This window comes from Lucilia sericata, unplaced genomic scaffold (assembly GCF_015586225.1).
Source record: "Lucilia sericata isolate MDLA Ls3-8-SP2 unplaced genomic scaffold, ASM1558622v1 Contig000852F_arrow, whole genome shotgun sequence".
Lineage (NCBI taxonomy): Eukaryota > Metazoa > Arthropoda > Insecta > Diptera > Calliphoridae > Lucilia > Lucilia sericata.
The window spans coordinates 107613-123974 of NW_023994844.1; positions in this window are offsets into that span (position 1 = coordinate 107613).

Genomic DNA, 16362 nt, shown 5'->3' on the forward strand with positions numbered 1-16362 from the left:
TTATGTTTATGTAAAACTTATTTGTGCCAAATTTCATAGTGATAATATGGACATGTGGACACTCGTTTTCTAAAAGGGACTTTGTATAGGGGCTAGCGATCATTACGAAAATCGACAATGTTATTTATAAATATATCAAACTTAATTACTCTGATTTTATTTATGTTTATTATAAATAAAATCAGAGTAAGTTTTATATTTTTATATAAAACTTATTTGTGCTAAATTTTATCGTGATACTAGTGTTTATAATTGAATTGTGGACGTTAAAATCATTTTCTGAAGGGGACTTTGTGTGGGGTCTAGGGTCAAATGAGGCCCGATCTTTACTAGAATTGACAGTGATATTTAAGATGATATCGAACATAATTGTGCCAATTTTTAGGAAGATAACAATAGTATATTTGACGTAGTTATGAGCTAAAAGTCCCAAATCGGAAGGTCCGGTTATATGGGGGCTAGGGCAAAACTATAAAATTTATTGTGGGGATTTATGTTTATATAGAACTTTATTGTGCCAAATTTCATCGTGATACTAGTGTTTATAAGTGAATTGTAGAAGGGGACTTTATATGGGGGCTAGGGTCAAATAATGCCCGATCTTTACGAAAATCACTGGAATTATTAAGACTTATATAAAACTATGTTTTGTCAGTTTTTGTAGAGATAGTAGATAATTTAACATGTATGGGGGCTAGGTGAAATAATGGATCGATTTCAACCATTTTCGTCCTTGGACGTTCCAAATTTCATCAAATTATCACAAAAACTGCGACCTGTAGAGTGCACACAAGGTTTACATGGACGCATAGGCAGACAGTCGGACATAGCTTAATCGATTCAGAAAGTGCATCTGAGACGATTGGTATATTTCAAGGTGTAGGACCAATATTTCCGGATATTACAAACATCAGCACAAATGCATAATACCCTCCTCACTATAGTGGTGTAGGGTATAACAAGCGATTTATTTTAGTTGTTATAAACGTCGTTTTATAAAGCAGACCTTACATGGTGGGCCTGGATCTAATATGAACTTTAGGGTAGAATCTGTATCCTTCCTTTCTGATCGTTATTGTCATGGAATTAATATCAATGGCATTTCCAGTAAAAGTTCATCACATTAGATACCAACTCTCAGCTAAAGGGAATCAAATGTAAATCAGTAAGAGATGATGTCTAATCAGAGATAACAATAATAATCACTCCAACAAATTCGTTATTAGTATCCTTCACTTTGTTCTGCCTTGTTTCCTTTTTTTTATAGCCCTAGTGTTTGTATCATAAATTATGTGACAAAATTTAACTAATTTAAAAACTTTTTTAATGTATTTTATTATTAAAATGTTTGCTCAAAAGAACAGACATATTTATCACAATTTTTAACATAAACAGTGATATAATTAAAAAGTGTGTTAATGTCAATTTAATGACAAATGTTTAAATGATAAGGGATTTATACATATTTTATGATTTATTTTTTCTATAAATTCTGGTTTCAAAATAAATATTCATATTATTCTTTTTTTGTTGAGATAATTTTTTTAATATTTAAGGTTAAATTTAAACAAAATAAAGCTTATTAGAGAAATAGAGCTATACGTATTACAAAGACTTTAAACTTATTAAATTTTTGGAAAATTATCTTTAAATAAATTTAAAACATTTATCTTAACTACGAGAAAGTCAATAAACTGTAAAGTATTATTGATGATATTCTGACAGTCACCACAAGTTGATGATGGGAAAAAAATTAAATTATATTTATGAAAAGATATTAAAAAGAAAAACATTATATTTGGTTATTTTCCTCTCATTTATTTTATTTTTATAATTCTATATTTGTGCTTGTCTTCACTTTTGATATACTTCAGAGATTATTTGATTATTTTAGCTTACTAGACAAAGTTCATACTATTCGCCGGCTATTAGTCTCAAGGTTACATAGAATTAAATATATAAACTTGTCTGCTAAGTTGAGAGATGGTTATGAATATTTTTAGGTGACATTTGTTATCTAAGAGACTAAAGTATAACATAATTATACTTTTAAAAATAATGACTAATTTAAAATTTCATTCAGCATGAATATACATATTTTCAATTTGGATTCATTGGAAAACTCATCAATAATTACACATACCTTTCATCTTAGTGAGGAGAATCTTCGCATTATAAGTTTGTCATTCAGTTTGTAATTTCCACAATATAAGTTTGTGACTCTATATATACATATTCTGAATCCTTATAGATTGCGGAGTCGATTAAGCCATGTCTGTCTGTTGTTGTGTCTGTCTTCGAAAATTCTGCCAGACATGCTTTCTAGAAGTTCCTTATTTAAAACCAGCAAAACATCTGTCGGTAAGTAAGAGATATATGAGCAAAAAAATCGGGTTAGATGAGATAACTCTATACCTATGAGAAAGTTCTTATAAAAAAATTTTTATTAAACAATAAAAAGAATCTAACTTAAGGCATACAAATTTATTGTTCAGTAAAAACTTGGTAATTCTTTAAATAAATTCTTTCGGATTTCTACTATTGAAGTCAGAGTTATTACCACTTCCATTTCATTTATTAAATATACACATTTTACTTTTTGTGGTATACTAACTCATGTGATTTTGTCAGCTGTATTTATTTTTTTCTAAGTGGGCAAGTATGGACATCTAATTTCTCCCCAAAATTCCGATTTATTACTAACGATACAATCAACAAATATATGTAGTACAATATATACTTATTTAACAAATAAGCAATTACAATGTTTATAACTTAAAGTGTGTTATTATGTCCGTTAATCACATTTATGCAAAAATAATAATTAGACATAGACTAGACATAGACTAGACATAGGCTAGACATAGACTAGACATAGACTAGACATAGACTAGACATAGACATAGACTAGACATAGACTAGACATAGACTAGACATAGACTAGACATAGACTAGACATAGACTAGACATAGACTAGACATAGACTAGACATAGACTAGACATAGACTAGACATAGACTAGACATAGACTAGACATAGACTAGACATAGACTAGACATAGACTAGACATAGACTAGACATAGACTAGACATAGACTAGACATAGACTAGACATAGACTAGACATAGACTAGACATAGACATAGACTAGACTAGACATAGACTAGACATAGACTAGACATAGACTAGACATAGACTAGACATAGACTAGACATAGACTAGACATAGACTAGACATAGACTAGACATAGACTAGACATAGACTAGACATAGACTAGACATAGACTAGACATAGACTAGACATAGACTAGACATAGACTAGACATAGACTAGACATAGACTAGACATAGACTAGACATAGACTAGACATAGACTAGACATAATAGACATAGACTAGACATAGACTAGACATAGACTAGACATAGACTAGACATAGACTAGACATAGACTAGACATAGACTAGACATAGACAGACATAGACTAGACATAGACTAGACATAGACTAGACATAGACTAGACATAGATAGACATAGACTAGACATAGACTAGACATAGACTAGACTAGACTAGACATAGACTAGACATAGACTAGACATAGACTAGACATAGACTAGACATAGACTAGACATAGACTAGACATAGACTAGACATAGACTAGACATAGACTAGACATAGACTAGACATAGACTAGACATAGACTAGACATAGACTAGACATAGACTAGACATAGACTAGACATAGACTAGACATAGACTAGACATAGACTAGACATAGACTAGACATAGACTAGACATAGACTAGACATAGACTAGACATAGACTAGACATAGACTAGACATAGACTAGACATAGACTAGACATAGACTAGACATAGACTAGACATAGACTAGACATAGACTAGACATAGACTAGACATAGACTAGACATAGACTAGACATAGACTAGACATAGACTAGACATAGACTAGACATAGACTAGACCAACGGTTCCCAAATGGGGGTCCGCGGACCCCTAGTGGTCCGTAGTAAAATCCTAGGGGGTCCGCGAAGACGAACGAAAAAAACCATGATTAAACAATATTCAGCTTTTATATGTATGTACAAATATCTCCAATTTTTGTGCAACAATCCCAAATTTTTTGGTGACTTTTTGAATTTTATTTTTTCGGTTGTTTATCAGGAAGAAGCTAGGCCCTACAAATTTATTGTATAACTTTTATAAATTAAAGTATTGCGTGATTTGTAATTTTTATTTCCTGTATATGTACTGAAATAATGGTTTTTATTTCAGACAAATAATACTCTGCCTTACAATTAAATTAGGGATACTGGTATTCCGGAGTATGAAGTTCAATTCAAAGACAAGCTTATTACATATTTAAGTTTATGAAATTGTAAGCAAAAGTGTTCTTGTTTGAAAGGACTAAAATTATATATTTCCAAAACAGAGGTGACTCTTTATGCATCTCTTTATAAATATTTCAATCCGACGTGATACACAGATTTTAACTTGATTTTGTCGACCAATACATATTATTAAATTAACATCAGAAAATCCATAGCGTTTCGCGTAAATATGTAGCCAAAAACCATGAAGTAAAATAATTCGTTGGTATTTTAAAATTCAAATTTAAGTTCCAAATTCACAGTACTTTAACAAAGAGTTCAAATCATATATTATGCGGATAACGCATTCCGCAACAACATAGAAGAAGTCCAACTTTCTTATATTATTTTCCCGAAAACTTAGCTCACTTACTCAGTTCACCCTTTGCAATCGCAACAAATTTTTGAAACGTGACTCCTTAAGCACATGTGACAATATTTGATAAAGAAACCTTTTCGCTACCTTGAAGAAAAATGAACATGAAAGATCTCACGATCATAAAATTAAACATCATGTTAACATATCAACAAAGAAGTCATTCTATCTTCAAAACATGCAATTGAAAACCTATCTGAAATATTATGTATTCTCAATGTACGGGAATATTTTATAGATATGACATCTCTACATTTATTAGACATAGGAATTAATGAACTAGGTCAATTTTCGGATGGACAATTATTTAGAACAATAAGATATAAAAATATGTATGGGGGTCCGCGAAATTAAATAAGTTCTTCAAGGGGTCCGTGAAGTAAAAATCGGTGGGAACCGCTGGACTAGACATATAAAAACAATCTAATTGTTTGTTAATAATTTCCAAAAAATCAGTGACAAAAGATATATTTTGGAAGTATTCACATATATGAGTTGGTTATATTCAAATAACATTTTTATTTAAACACAATATATAAATATTATTTTTTAATTTCTGCATACTTTGATGGCATTTTATTTGAGTTAAAATAAAACTAATTTATTTTTATATATGTAAGTAATTACATACACAAAAAGATATAACGAAAATAAATTTCAATTTTTATTTAAAAAAATAAATTCAAATAAAATTTTATATGAAGAGAGATAAAAAGTAATGACTACAACACATTTGACAAGTTGTTGTCAATCAAACAATCAAAAACACCGGAAGTGAATGCAATTTCGATGTTTAGTGATTTAAATGACATACTCTACAAAGAAATAAATTAAACCGGATGAATTTGTACATATGTATGTATGTATGAATAGTATATGTGTGCATACAACTCTACTCAAATAATTGCACTCTTGCATCTTTTGAAGGTGTGAAGGTTTATATTGGTACACTTAAAAAAATAATGTTCTTAATAATTAAAAAAAAAAAAACAAAATAGAACGCTAAAGTATTTATTTTTCAAGTCATATATTAAATAACGCAGACTAATGTGGCTTATAGTTAAATATTTTTTATAAACATTTTAAAATGTAATAATTTAAACTTTTTTTGCAGTTTATATTACATCTATGTAATGTATGTAATCAAAAATAAAGAGAAAAGTGTTTTATGAAAAAAATTAACAAAAACTAAATGTCAGAAAGGATATTGAAAATTTGTAAACAAATTTAAAATGCAATTAGATATTTATAAGTTTTTATACCCACCATCAAAAAAGATGGGGGGTATATTGTTTTTGTCATTCCGTTTGTAACACATTGAAATATTCGTCTAAGATCCATAAAAGTATATATATTCTGGGTCCTTATTAGATTCTAAGACGATCTAGCCATGTCCGTCCGTCTGTCTGTCTGTCTGTCTGTTGAAAACACGATAGAGTCCAAATGGAAGCAGCTAGCGAGCTGAAATTTTGCCAATAAGCGGTGAAATTTGGCACAAACATGTTTCATGGGAATCTAAATCTCTTTGTTATATTTTATAAGGATCGGTCCCTAATTGACATATAAAATCCCCTTCAGAAAATGACTTTATCGCTCATAACTTGCTAGGGGAAGAACCAATAGCAGTGAAATTCGGCACAAACATGTTTTATGGGAACCTAAATCTCTTTTTAAAATTTTATAAGGATAGGCTCATAATTGACTCTACCGCCCATAAAAAGTCCCCTTCAGAAAATGACTTTATCTCCCATAACTGGCTAAGAGAAACATCAATAGCGATGAAATTCGGCACAAACATGTTTTATGGGAATATAAATCTCTTTGTAAAATTTTATAAGGATAGGCCCATAATTGACCCTACCCCCCATATAAAGTCCCCTTCAGAAAATGACTTTATCGGCCATAACTGGCTAAGAGAAACATCAATAGCGGTGGAATTCCGCACAGACATGTTTTATGGGAACGTAAATTTCTTCGTAAAATTTTATAAGGATCGGTCCATAATTGACCCTACCCCCCCATTTAAAGTCCCCTTCAGAAAATTACTTTATGGCCCATAACTGGCTAAGAGAAGCATCAATAGCGGTGAAATTCAGCACAAACATATTTTATGGGAACATAAATCTCTTTGTAGAATTTTATAAGCATAGGCCCATAATTGACCCTACCCCCATATAAAGTACCCTTCAGAAAATGACTTTATCGCCCATAACTGGCTAAGAGAAGCATCAATAGCTGTGAAATTCGGCACAAACATGTTTTATGGGAACATAAATCTCTTCGTAGAATTTTATAAGGATCGGTTCATAATTGACCCTACCTCCTATAAGGTCCCCTTCAGAAAAGGACTTTAATGCTCATATCTACCTTAAGAAGCATATGCATAACAATAAAATTCGACATAAAAAAGTTTTATAGGAACTAAAATCATTTTCTTAAATTTCATGAGGATGTGTCCATAATTGACCCTAACCCCCTAATAAGGTCTCCTTTATACAATGACTTTGAGCGTCATTACTGACTCAAAAATGTGAGTACAGCGGTAAAATTATACATAAACAAATTTCGTGCGAGCCAAAACCTCTCTATCAAATTTTATAAGGATCGGTCCTTATTGAAATCGGTCTATAATTGATTCGCTCCAGAAAATCACTTAAACGCTCATGTGTGACTCAAAAGTTCTTCCAAATTACGGTAGTTTTATAGGAACTGAAATTTTCCAACTGAATTTGATGAAGATCGGTCGAAAACTATCAAACCCCCATTTTCGGCTTTCTTCAGAAAATTACTTTAAACCTCATGACTGAATTAAAAATACGAGTACAGCGACATTAGATACAAACAATTATTGTATAAACCGACAAGGATAGGTCCATAATTGACTCTACCCTCCATATAACCACTCTTACAAAAAAACAGTTTTTGGTTATAAATATTGGGTCAAACAAAATTAATATTTTTAATTCGGAATAGCACGGTCCATGCTTAAGCCCTTGGCCCTCTTCCAAATATGTCCCTGATATTCATATTAATATCAACATATGATTCAAACTAGATCGATAATATCAAAATTTATTAATAAGGATGATTTGATGGTGGGTATATAAGATTCGGCATGGCCGAATATAACACTCTTACTTGTTAGTTTGGATTTTATCAAAAATAAATGTTTACAGATTTTTTTACTTGTGCAGATGTTGTAATAAACTGAATTTAACTAATTCAAGATTTCTTTCGAAAATATATACATATATAGTGGGGAATCCTATACGGCGGTTGGTCAATTACGAAATTTGGTAAAATTTGTTTCCCAACAACTTTGTTTATTTCGTACTTCATCACTTTAAGGGCGCTTTTAATTTACTAGTGATTAATGTTCACAAATGGGGCTCATAATCAATTACGAACCGATCATACATAACTAATGTATGATAAAAAGTTTTTGGTTCCTCTAGAATAAGCTTTTGCCAAATTCCATCACTCTACAGGTATTTTTAAGCCAATCCTCAACTTTTATTGCTCAAACTCTGTTTTCAACAGAAAAGCAATGCAGATAGACTGTCAGGAAAATGAATTGACAGACAGACAGACAGACAAAAATCAGATTTCTGAGTAGCTAAAGCATGTACAACTTCAAATAATTTTAGTTAGTTAGTTAGTTAGTTAGTTAGTTAGTTAGTTAGTTAGTTAGTTAGTTAGTTAGTTAGTTAGTTAGTTAGTTAGTTAGTTAGTTAGTTAGTTAGTAGTTAGTTAGTAGTTAGTTAGTTAGTTAGTTAGTTAGTTAGTTAGTTAGTTAGTTAGTGAGTTAGTTAGTTAGTTAGTAGTTAGTTAGTTAGTTAGTTAGTTAGTTAGTTAGTTAGTTAGTTAGTTAGTTAGTTAGTTAGTTAGTTAGTTAGTTAGTAGTTAGTTAGTAGTTAGTTAGGTAGTTAGTTAGTTAGTAGTTAGTTAGTTAGTTAGTTAGTAGTTAGTAGTTAGTTAGTTAGTTAGTTAGTAGTTAGTTAGTTAGTTAGTTAGTTAGTTAGTTAGTAGTTAGTTAGTTAGTTAGTTAGTTAGTTAGTTAGTTAGTTAGTTAGTAGTTAGTTAGTTAGTTAGTTAGTTAGTTAGTTAGTTAGTTAGTTAGTTAGTTAGTTTAGTTAGTTAGTTAGTTAGTTAGTTAGTTAGTTAGTTAGTTAGTTAGTTAGTTAGTTAGTAGTTAGTTAGTTAGTTAGTTAGTTAGTAGTTAGTTAGTTAGTTAGTTAGTTAGTTAGTTAGTTAGTTAGTTAGTTAGTTAGTAGTAGCTTATCTTAGTTAGTTAGTTCGTTAGGTTAGTTATGTTGTTAGTTAGTTAGTTAGTAGTAGTTAGTTAGTTAGTTAGTTAGTTAGTTAGTTAGTTAGTTAGTTAGTAGTTAGTTAGTTAGTTAGTTAGTTAGTTAGTTAGTTAGTTAGTTAGTTAGTTAGTAGTTAGTTAGTTAGTTAGTTAGTTAGTAGTTAGTTAGTTAGTTAGTTAGTTAGTTCGTTAGTTAGTTAGTTAGTAGTTAGTTAGTTAGTTAGTTAGTAGTTAGTTAGTTAGTTAGTTAGTTAGTTAGTTAGTTCGTTAGTTAGTTAGTAGTTAGTTAGGTTAGTTAGTTAGTTAGTTAGTTAGTTAGTAGTTAGTTAGTTAGTTAGTTAGTTAGTTAGTTAGTTAGTTAGTTAGTTAGTTAGTTAGTTAGTTAGTTAGTTAGTTAGTAGTTAGTAGTTAGTTAGTTTCAGAGAATATACATACATCAAATCCCAAGAAATTGCACGCTCCTTTTCGTGCGTGCCAGCCCACAATATCAGGAACATTAACCACTAACCTCCCGGAAGCCACACATTACCACAGGAGAGACTACGTTCGACTTAGGTGAACACAGTCTCCGCTTTACAATATCTGTGACTGTTTAAGTGACAACAGTCTTAAATTTTCAATATCTTAAACTTCATGAAAACTTTTACTTGGTAAATTTTGCTGTCGTCTTGTGATTCTCAAATTATTTTTAGCAGTAATTTAATATTAAATTATTTTTTCCTCCTCCCACGTGTCCGTCTATGCTTTTTCTGTTTACTAGTACTTTGTACTAATTAGTCCCTTAACATTATTTTGTAATTACTTTATGTACAATTTGTTTTTGCAGTCAGCTTGCTATTGTACATAATATTCATACTGTGTATTACTTATTTTAGCAGTTTCAGGCATTTTCGTTCTTTTGCTACTTGCTAGGAAAGCAAAAGAGCCTAAAAAAAATTGGGTCATTAAGAAATCGTCACATAAAATATAAAACAGGCCATGAAAGTTTAAGAAAATAACATCAAAACACGTTTACAAATTGTTGACCATAAAAGGCGGTATAATATTTATATGAATTTAGTTTTTATTCCTTTTTAGTTGTGTAAGACAAGTCTTTGTTTATGAGTTTTACTGCTATTGCACCAGTTGTTGTCTACGAATATGTATAAAATAACAAAATGAATTTGTTAGGAATTTTGAAGTGTTTAATTTTCATGTATCTTCTAATTACGCTGTATGCTAACGGTGGCCCCTTTCGTTTGAATCTTTATAATTCCATTGTAAGATATATTGGAAAAATCATAAAAACCTTAAAAAGTACCTTTTTATACCCTACAGCATTATAGTGGGGAGGGTATTATGCGTTTGTGCTGATGTTTGTAACACCCAAAAATATTGGTCTTACACCCACCTTAAAGTACATATACCAATCGGCTCATAATCACTTCCTGAGTCGATTTAGCTATGTCCGTCCGTCCATCTGTCTGTGTGTCCATGTAAACCTTGTGCGCACTCTACAGGTCGCAATTTTTGGGATAATTTTATGAAATTTGGAACGTGCGCTTTTTTTGGTCCAAGGACAAACGCTATTGAAAATGGTTGAAATCAGTCCATTATTTCACCTAGCCCCCATACAACCGGACCCCCCGAATATGGCTTTTGACTTCATAATTATGTTAAATGATCTACTATCTCTACAAAAATTGGCAAAATTTAGTTTTATATAGGTCTTAATAATTCTAGAGATTTTCGTAAATATCGGGCATTATTTGACCCTAGCCCCATACAAAGTCACCTTCAGAAAATGACTTGAATGTCCACAATTCACTTATAAACACTATTATCACGATGAAATTTGGCACAAATAAGTTTTATATAAACATAAATCCTGACAATAAATTTTATAAGGATCGGCTCAAGGTTTGTCCTAGCCCCCATAAACCAGACCTTCCGATTTGGGCCTTTTAGCTCATAACTTTGTCAAATATACTACTATCTCACCAAAAATCGGCTCAACAAAGTTTGATATAATTATAAATAACACTGTCGATTTTTATAATGATCGGGCATTATTTTACCCTATCCCCCATACAAATTCCCCTTCATAAAATGACTTAAATGTCCACAAATCACTTTTAAACACTAGTATCACGACGAAATTTGGCATAAATAAGTCTTATATAAAGATAAATCCCGATAATAAATTTTATAAGGATCGGACCCATTTTTACCATAGCTCGCAAACAACCGCACCTACCGATTTGGGCTTTTTAACTCACAACTACATCAAATATACTAGTATCTCTCCAAAAATCGGCAAACTAACTTTGATAGAATTATAAATATCACTGTTGAGTATCATAATGATCGGACTTTATTTGACCATAGTCCCCATACAAAATCCCCTTCAGAAAATTACTTAAATGTCCACAATTCACTTATAAACACTAGTATCACGATGAAATTTGGCACGAATAGATTTTATATAAACGTAAATTTCGACATTAAATTTTATAAGGATCGGACAAATTTTTGCCCTAGCTCCCTTACAACCGAACCTACCGATTTGGGCCTTTTAGCTCAAAACTAAGACAAATATACTACTATCTTTCCAAATATTGGCACAACTTAGTTTGATATAATTACAAATAACACTATCAATTGTCGTCATGATCCGGCCTCGGTTGACCGTAACCCCCATACAAAGTCCCTTTCAGAAAATTAGTTGAATTACCAAAATTCACCTATAAATACTAGTAAAACCATGAAATTCGGCACAAATAAGTTTTATATAAACATAAATCCCGAAATTAAATTTTATAAGGATCGGACCAATTTTTTGCCCTAGCCCCTATACAACCGGACTATCCACTAACTTTCCAAAAATCAGTATAATTAAGTTTGATATAATTATAAATATATAACTCTGTCGATTTTCGTAATGATCGGGCCTCATCTGACCCTAGACCCTATACCTGGAAATGACTTGAATGCCCACAACTCACTTATAAACACTAGTATGACGTTGAAATTTTGCACAAATAAGTTTAATATAAGCATAATTCGCAATAATACATTTTATAAGGATCGGCTAAATTTCTGCCCTAGCCCCCAATACATCCGGACCTTCTGATTTGGGCCTTTTATCTTTCAACTACGTCTAATATACTACTATCTATCCAAAAGTCGGCTCAATGTGCTGATGTTTGTAACACTCAAAAATATTTGCCCTTATACCAGTCGGTTCAGAATCACTTTCTGCTTCCTTGTGTGCACGCAACAGCTCCCAATTTTTAATATAATTTCTTAAAATGGGTCACATTCTATTCAAATGACGAAGGCTGTTGAAAATTATTGAAATCGGGCTTTTATTTCTCCATGAACATATATTATTTGGAACCTATATAAGATTCAACATAAATGGTTCATTATTGAAATTAATCACATTTAATATTCGCAATTGGTGTAGGGTATCATATGGCCGGCCACGCCCGACTATAGTTTCTTACTTTTAATCATACAACTCAACAAATATTGACGTAAGCACAAAAAATTTGGGAAGTTGTATTTTGGAATGAACTAAGTTGTGGGTCAGATCAATATTTTTGGATGTTAAAGACTTAAAATATCGTACTGAATATAATAGCGTGAATATCAAATGCAAAAACAGAGAAACGGAGTGAAATCAACATATTTAAATTAGACACAATTAATATGCATATACTGATGATAACTAGGAAGCTGTAAAATATAAACGAATGCATTGGCTACTTTGTACATCAATGCATTTGTTTTATCATAGAGATGACTTTGTAAGTAATGAGATGACTTTGTAACTTTGATACAAAAATAAAAATCAATAAATGCAAATTTACATAAAAAAAACTTTTATAAGTTTTCGATAATTTCCTAAATCCTAAAGTTATTTTAATAATTAAATTATTCAATATACACTTCAATCATTCGAAAAGTTGTACCTTTTGTATCGGCGCCTTATAATATGCAATGTACATATTTGTCATATCCAAGAAAAAAGTAGCAACGGTTTGTGCCACAAGATTTAATTTTCACTTATTAGAAAATAATGGTGTTATTAAAGAGCAAAAAATTACACTATATCGACAAATTCAAGTACTTATAAGTTTTGGAAATGGTCGCCACATTGCTTCATTTAAATAAAATTTTACTTTACAGGGATGCGAGCTCGAGGTAGTTAGTACTAGATGAACGCAAAACCAATCGACACAACGAGAGCTCATGGTACCAGCATCACTATATATAATCTTATGAAAACATTTATCATCGATTTGCTTATTACCTGATAGAGATTTTGAAACATCCGTAATAATCACATTCCATGGAGTTTCGTATGAGAATTCCATTGTTTGATCATAACTTTCAGAAACTTCCTCGATTAATGTTACAAAAGCACTAGCAACTTCGAGAGTATGTTCGGATTTGACGTTAAGTTGACTTCCTTTTGTGTTAATATTCTTAACATATCGTCACTTAAAATGCAAACGGCCCTATCTAACATTTTTAAAATTTTGCAGTAGAAGCAAAAAACTATTTAAATTAAAAATTTTGTTTCTTTCAATGCGATTTATTTGTATAAATAAACAATTTCCAATTTTTGGTGTGGACATTAGAATCACCAATAAAATCGATTTTGAATTTTTGGTTAGTTAGGGCCGTTTGCGTTTCAGGTGACGATATGAAAGATCTCTTGGTATATTTTGGTTACTTTCAAACTCAACAAAGTCCTGAGATAAGTTATCAATACAATTTCCACAAATATATTCATAAGCGTGTTCTAAAACATAATTTTCAGAACATAGTTTTTCTTATATCTCGTTCATTCTTTCTTTATCATTGTCGATAATCTCTTCTCCTAAACGAAGTTCAACATTTTGTTTCAAAAACATTTTACTTGAATCATTATTACTATTATTCGGATATCCATATTCGTGACCTTCAGGCACTAATATTTTCATACCCATAACAGAAATATTTCCATGACGTTGTCACCACTACTGTCGCCTTCCAATATCAAATCTTGATCCAATTTTTCTCAATTTATGGGATGAAAAGAACATCTTTTAGAACTCCATATCTCCAATTATTCCCATCGAATATTCCTATTCAATGTGATTAAATATCAACTTTTTCCATTTTTACATATCATACCTCTGAACGAAAAGTATGAAACCATTCACGATTAGATGTCATGTGGTGGTTTGCCCCAGAATTCAGTAGCCAACTCTTTTCTGAAATAACATCACTTGATTCGGAGCTTAAAGCAATCAAATTTTCGGAAATATCGCGATCAGGGCAGTTCCGCTTCCAATTACCTTCCTCACCAGTAATAGTACGCCAAGTCTCGTTTGGTCTGCCATTTTCACTATTTTTATCATCACGCTTAACTAACTCTTCAATTCTTGAAATATACGAAATCATATTCTCATCAGCATCTTTAATCATTGTGATTTGACTTGAAACTGTCGCATCGTTCAATTTCTCAATTAATTGATTACCAACTTCCAATACTATGTTTTAATCCTTTACAAAATCTTTGTTTCTGTAACTTAACAATGTTTCTATTCTGTCACGTAACGTGGGTATATAACCTGTTGAGCCAAATAAAATTCAACCTTTTCTTTCTGATTCAAAATTCAAGAATAAAACTTAAATTTTTATTATCAACATTTTCAAATAACAAAAATTACAAAACATATTCGATTACATTGAAAAGCTAAGAACAAAGTGTATAATAAACAAGTAATAAACAAATTATTTCAACAGAAATAGTGGATAGAGCCACAAAGATTCTATGGGGTGACCCTAGCGAGAGCAGGACGAGAAGCTTTCTCAATACAAGCAAGTTTGAGTTTAGTACGTTTTCTAAGCGAACACATAGGCTTACGGTCACAGCTATTCAAAATTTGTCCCGCGGATTTTGACTATTCTGATTGTCAAAAAAATTAAATGTAAATTTGACGTTGCGTATGATTAATTTTTTGTTAAGTATACGCAGTATTTAGTTAGGTTAGATTGTATTTATAATTTTACTCACACATAATTATGAAATATGTTAGACAACAAAATGTTTGCCATTACAAACTAGAACAACTTTTGAAATATTTCAAATTCCTTTCATTTACATCGATTCCAATCATATTCGTCATATTTGTTTACTCTGGACACAATAGAACGGGTTGCTGTAATTTTAACAACACATCCATATGTCTACTTAAATTTAGGAAGCCAAATGCTCGATTTATTATGTGTGTAAAAATGCATATGTGTATATTTCATACATACATATACAGTAGTTTGTTCTAAGAAGAGTCTTTTTGGGAACCCCATGTGGGAATACTTATCAATCGATGTGTATTAATGTACTTAGGTTAGGTTAGGTTGATAGGAGGATATATACAACATCAAATCCGAAGAAATACCCCTAGGCCACTATCGGGACTGTTGTGCGCTCCTTATTATGAAAAAAAGGGAACTGAATGAATTATTTTTCAGTATTCAGAAACTCAGTTTCCTGAACGTAATTCCTAAGAATCTTCCAATCAGTGTTAGTCAGGAATGTTATTTCCGGAATAACATCACTTCCAAGATACTTGGATATAACTTCGAGTTTCACTGTCCTCTCCACATGCTCTACATTCGTCTGAATCCGCACGTCCAATTTTGCTTAGATGTGCTCGTAATCCTGTGTGTCCACTCAGAATACGTACTTCAGACTTGCTCATTTTGAGGAGATTTTTCGTCTTGCTCTAATCAGGGTCACCCCATAGGATCTTCGTGGTTCTACCCACTGTTTCATTGTTCCAAGAGGCCTTATGGGATTTTCTCACCCATATTTTTAGTTCAACTTTTGTTGCGTCGAATGGTTTTGCGTTTGTCAGTTTAACTGCCTCGAGCACCTTTCCCTTTAAAGCTATTACATTCGCCCTTTCGTTATCCACTACTCCCGAGTGTGCTGGTACCCATATGATGTGAACCTTACCTCTGAGAGAGTATTCAGTTAAAGCTTTCTTACAATCTAATATGGTCTTAGATTTAGTTCTGTGTATAAATGTACTTAACAAGAGAAGAAATTGTGTATGAGTGATAAACCTGACATCTATTGAATACTTTTGTTAAAAGAAAACTATTATTAGTGTCTTATGAGAAAGTGCAATAAAATTTTTTATATAACAAGTTAGAGTGCTATATTCGGATGAGCCGAATCTTAAAAAAACCTTGAAATAGAATTTTTGTATACAAAACTAATATTTGTGCCAAATTTTGGTAATGAGTAATGTGCGTT